General features: G+C 32.1%; 1 pseudogene; it reads right to left on the bottom strand.

Moving 5' to 3' along the window:
• Window positions 1-741: 741 nt before the first annotated feature.
• LOC111729723 lies at window positions 742-860 on the bottom strand (annotated as a pseudogene).
• Window positions 861-5,923: the final 5,063 nt, after the last annotated feature.

The following is a 5,923-nucleotide window of genomic DNA, read 5'->3' as shown; positions in this document are numbered from 1 at the left end:
AAAACTATTTTATTATTTTTTATTCTATTATAAATGTTTTTAAAAATTTATCTTTGGGCAGCTCTTTTTCATATGCTTTCTCTTTTCAGATAGTATAGAATTGCAACAAAGTTTTAAAGTTAGTTTTGTATCCTACAGCTCTACTGTATTCATTTATTAGTTCTAACAGTTTTTTTTTTTTTTTTTGGTGGTATCTTTAGGGTTTTCTATATATAAGCTCATGTTATCTGCAAAGAGAGACAGTTTTACTTCTTCCTTTCCAATTTGGACGCCTTTTAAAAAGTTTTTATTGCCTCATTGCTCTGGCTAGAACTCTAATACTCTGAACAGGAGTAGGCACCCTTGTCTTGTTCCTGATCTTAAGGGAAAAAACTTTCAACCTTTTGCCATTGTGTATGATGTTAGCTGTGGACTTGTCATATATGACCTTTAATATATTGAAGTACGTGTATCATAGGATTTAAATATTGGTAACTTTATAGTATTTAAGTTATGGAATATCAAGGAGCAGAGAAAACATAATTCAAGGAAGGGATTAGTGTATTTTTGGTTGTATGGATAGATGTATCATGTTAGGTGGAATTATGACCTTATTATTGCATCTATTTTCAAATTAAATATAGTTTACAGAGATGCGTATAGGTTCCAAGTAACAATGGGTGGATTTTTTTTTTTAATTGGTGAGGCAACCCTTGATTGCAAGGACCTTGTTGGCTTAAAAATCTTTTTTTTTTTTTTTTACGCCTACAGCACCTGGTCTTCCTAGGTGGTCTCCCATCCAAGTACTAACCAGGCCCGAACCTGCATGGCTTCTGGGATCAGACGGGATCGGGCTTGTTCAGGGTGGCATGGCCGTAGACATGGAGTGGATTTGATGTGTAATTTTATTGGTCAACTTGAATGGTTCATGAGACACTGAGATATCCGATTAAACATTATTTCTGGGCATGTCTTTGAGGGTGTTTCTGGAATAGGTTAGCATTTGAACTGGTAGCCTGAGTAAAGCAGATTGCCCTCCTCAATGTTGCAGGCCTCATCAACCCACATAGAACAGAAGATGGTTGAATTTTCTCTCTCTGCCTGACTGCTTTAACTGAAACATCCATCTTCTCCTACCCTTGGTCTCGAATTTACAGCATTGGTAGTTCTCAGGTCTTCGGCCTCAGACTGAAGTTTACATACCACTCTCCTGGGTCTCCAGTTTGCAGAAGGCAGATGGTGGGACTTCTCAGCCTCCATAATTACATGAGCCAATTCTTTTTAATAAAAATTTCATTCTAGATCAATCCATCTAATTATCTATAATCTATCTATCAACTATCATCTGTCTGTCTGTCTGTCTATCAACTATCTATCAACTATCTGTCTATCAATCTATCAACTATCATCTGTCTGTCAAATCCATCCTTTGGGTTTTGTTTCTCTGGAGAACTCTAATATACTATTTAATGGATTTCAAACTTACTTTTATTCACTATGCTACTCTACCTCTTTATACTTCTTCTAAGCATTCTCAAAAGGTTCATTTTTTGAGGTAGAGTTTCTTAGGACCTGTGTATGTGAGAATATTTTTATAACACCCTTGCATTTAAATTATAAATTTTAGGTCCTAAGTTCTTGATTAGGACAATATCATTCTTATTCTTTTAAAGATTATCTATTCTTTCTTTCTGAAGGGTTTTAGAAATTTGTTTTATAGATAATCTTAAATTTTACTGGAGTATGTATCCGTTTTTCTTCTTAAATATTGTTTAGTCTTCCGTCAGCCTTTTTTGTTTTAAATTGTTTGTATATGTATGATATATATTTGTTATATGATATCATATATGATATATATTTATAATATATAATACCATAGATATATATATAAATTCTTAATTAATATAGCTGTTCATGAGCATTTTTACACGCATGCCTAGCCTGGGGACAAACATAATGAGATGGTGTAATGCTCTCTAAGTTCAAAGGAAACATCTATGTATTTATTTAAAGATCTTTTTTCCTCCCTCAATTGCTTTGTGGAAAAGAAAATCATCATGAAAAAGTTATTGGCAGACAGGAATGTCTTTCCTAGAAAATGTTTACTTAATCATGGCCTTTGACTCTTTGTTTTTACTTTTATAATGACAATTAAGAGACAATAATTATAACAATGACAACAACAAAAATTACCAAAACTTGACTAGGCCTGCAAGGCACCATGCCAAATGGAGGCAAAAGTTACTCAGAAATTCATTAAATTTAAATCTTATTGCAAACTATTCTGTGCCTGAAAACAACAGGAGAATAATAAATCCCAGTGGGGAGCTTCTGGACTTGTTTGACTTGTAGGACGAATAATGAAGGAAGTTTTTTGATGTAGTTATAAATGCTAAAACTTCTAGAAGGGAAGTCGTAATAGCACTGGTGACTGGGAGGCATGTTTCTTCTGTCTGTATAGTTACAACTCAATTGTCACAATGATTTATAGACCATCGTGCAGGCATTATGTGACTTTTTCTCTCCTCATTCATCTCCTCAAACTTCTGAAATTGAAAAAGCTACTGGACAATCTCTATTAGCACCAAAACTACTTAAGGAATATATTGCAAGATTGTTTATTTTAGCCACCTCTTCTGATATTATTTCTAAAGGATTTATTCAATGTGGATAAATAGACCCAAGATTCAAATAGTAAAATTATCTCTTCTTCACAATTAAAAGAAAAAAGTCAGTTCTTAAGACAGTCTCTAAAGTTTGCTATCTTTCTTTTATAAAAAAATGCAGATTAAATTAAGACTCTCATATGTTACACAAGGAACATATAGGTGTTAGATATAACTAGTGTTGCAGCTTGAGGAAGTTGACTTTCAGGTGAAAAAACATTAGAATATTGTATTCCAAAGGCAGTTATAGCACATGCTGCAAACTTAGAAAAGAGGTGGCTAAAACTTAGCCACACAACTCAACCTTTCACCTATAATGAGGATATAAGATATGAAAAATTTAGAACGCATTGGGAGGAAAACTTGTGTAGTGTACCTCTCTCTTAGTCCACAGGGGTTCGAGGTGTCATATGCTTCCATATTAATTCTGAAGTTAATAATATTGTATGTCAATTATAATTGAAAAAAAAAGTTGACGTCAAGATTGAAATTTGGTCCAATTGACTTAGAGAGCATAATATGTATCTCCTAATGTTTTTGGGATACAGTGTGCAGGTTTCTGACTCTATTATAATTTGAAATGGCAAGAAATTAGCAAGCTAAATACTTTGATGATGGAAGAAAACAGATGTGACTGAATGGGCAGCTTTCACCCCCACAGTTTTTCAGGGCAAGGGATGTGTGAGCTTTTCCTATGGTCTAGATGTGAGTTATATACCTTTTCTAAGGTGCTGTTAAATGTCTTCTTGGGGAGGTGGGTAACAGACCTCAGTGGAGAGAAGCTGGTGATGTCATAGGATTTCCAATGCCAAGACTAAATAACAGATAAGAATTTACAGTAAATACTCTCACCAAGAGAACCACAGAAGAGAGATACTCAGGAACTGGGGAGTGTTTCTGAAGAACCTGAAAAAACCCATTAGTGAAATAGATTAATTTTTCAAGATTTACCTGGTGCATGAGCAGTTACAGTAGATAGAGCATAATAACAGTATCCATCAAATAAGAATTTCTGTGCTCTCCTCCTTTCCTGCTGGAAGGTTTGTAAGATGGGAGAGAATTCCTAGACAAAAAAAGAATTGAAGCTTGGACTTATTCTCCTATTGCAGAGGTCTTTTGTTCAGCAAGTTCTATATATGTGATATAAGTTGTGAGATAGGTGTTTATCCACCACTTTTGTTATTTTTACATCATGGTATAAAATCTGTTTTGATCTGTGGTATATATCATGCGTGTACGTCCAGCTAAAGTATCCACTGCAGTAGCTTTATATACCATATCTTTCTTTTAATCTATATATCTATATCTATAGATGATATGATGAAGAAATCTGCCAAGGAAAGTCTAAGTCTACTTTAATTAGCTTTTTAAATAATTAATACTTTAATTGACACACTATTAAATAAAATAGTATCTTGTATAAACACTGTTTCTATTCAAAACATAAAACACATACATACAAGCTAATTTTTTTCAAAGCTAGCTATTGTTGACATTAATGTTTCTGTATATACCTGTATAAATATTATTCTTTAAGGAGAATTATATAGCAGATAGGTTTTAAATTAAATTTTCACTTATTTTCTTAATTCATTAATTTTATTAATTAGTTACATCAATTTTTTTCATAGTTTTCTATACCATTGCCTTTTGCATTGTCTATTGCATTGGTCTTTTACTTCAAGTGTGGACCAAGCTGCGTAATCTCAACATAATTTTGGGATATTTAATCTCAACATAATTTTGGGATATTTAATTATAGAAACATTTGGTGAATTCCTGTGTGCCAGAGATAGTGTTTATATGGTTCCAAAGTCTCCATTTTGTACTTTCTATTGACAATTCCAGGTTTTTTTGTCACATCAGATGTTAATCTTAAATACAGTAGAATAGCACTGTATTTTATTTCTTTTAAATTTTAGTTACTGTCATCCATTCTGTTATTTGGAGATTTTTTTTTTGTAACTAACATAGTGAAGTAGGCATTTAGTAATGTTTGCTGCTCAGAAAAATAGACATACCAGCAGAAAGACTGGTAACATGTACTTGCAAAATTTCTATTCTTAAAAAAATGTCTCAATAATTTTGTTCTGAGACTCTATAATCTGGATTTTGGTTACAGTTTGGAACAGATCCAAAACTAATAATAAAAATTCTTTTTTTCTTGAAGATATCTCAAGTTGTACTCTCATGTAGCAGTACAATAAGCTTTTTCACAAGTAAGAATTTTGATTAAGTTCTTCAGCTTTTAAGTAAGATACCACCTCATCTGTTTATTTGGTTTCAGAAACATCAACATAATGCTTCCACCTTAGGATGAGATTTAGATTGAGAAGAAGAGGTCTTCAAACCTGAATAGCCAGTGTAGCAGTAGAAATAGGAAGGAAGGGATGAATCTGGGAGTGATTTTTAAGTAATAAATGAAAAAAAAAATAGATGAAATTTAATATAGTGAATGGAGAAAGTTTAAATATCACCATTTCAGGCCTTCAACAGAAAAAGGGTTTATCTTCCCAATTCTGAAAAGCTTATCTGTTATAAATAAATAAATAAATAGTGCCTATGCTATTATCACCACTATAGCTATTATTACAAATTGCATATTTGGATCAAGTTGACCCTAAGAGTATTCAAATTGATCACATTGTCTTAGTTTTCTACAAATCTTTTAGTGCAGTATTCTTGGCTTTTATGGAAAGTTGATAGCATGTGCAGCTTCCTTTGCACATTATTTTGCCCATAATAATTAAGCACTGCATGTGAAATTTCCTTTAGAATTTAGTGCTAAGGAAACTTGGCTTTTTTCTATTCAATTCTGATTTGCCATACCTTCAAAGAGGGTACTTGAAGCTAAATCATTGGCTTGCTAAATCTAGCAAGCCTATATAGAGAGTTTGTACTTCTACTGGTTTTGTGTGATATTGTCACTTATATTTTGTTGAATTTAATTATAGTACAGTTGCTTAATGGTTAAGAATGTTGTTTTTGAAGCTAGAATTTCTGGATTAGAATTTGGGTTCTGCCCTTGATATTAAAATTACAATGATAATCAAAACAGTACTTAAGAGTTTAAGACTAGTAGATAAAATTATTTTAGGGTTAAAATACACAGTCTATGTAAAAGTGTTTAGAAAAATACATGACACAAATTGAGTTTTTAATAAATTTAATCAATTTTTTCATTACTATTAACTATTACTGTAGTTATTACTATAAGTTATTAACTAATATTGTTGTAAGTTACCTAAAAACCTTTTTAGAATAAGGGAATACAAATG

This window comes from Pteropus vampyrus, unplaced genomic scaffold (assembly GCF_000151845.1).
Source record: "Pteropus vampyrus isolate Shadow unplaced genomic scaffold, Pvam_2.0 Scaffold276, whole genome shotgun sequence".
Classification (NCBI taxonomy): domain Eukaryota; kingdom Metazoa; phylum Chordata; class Mammalia; order Chiroptera; family Pteropodidae; genus Pteropus; species Pteropus vampyrus.
Note: the sequence above shows the minus strand (reverse complement) of the source record. Positions and strands in the feature narration are given on the sequence as shown.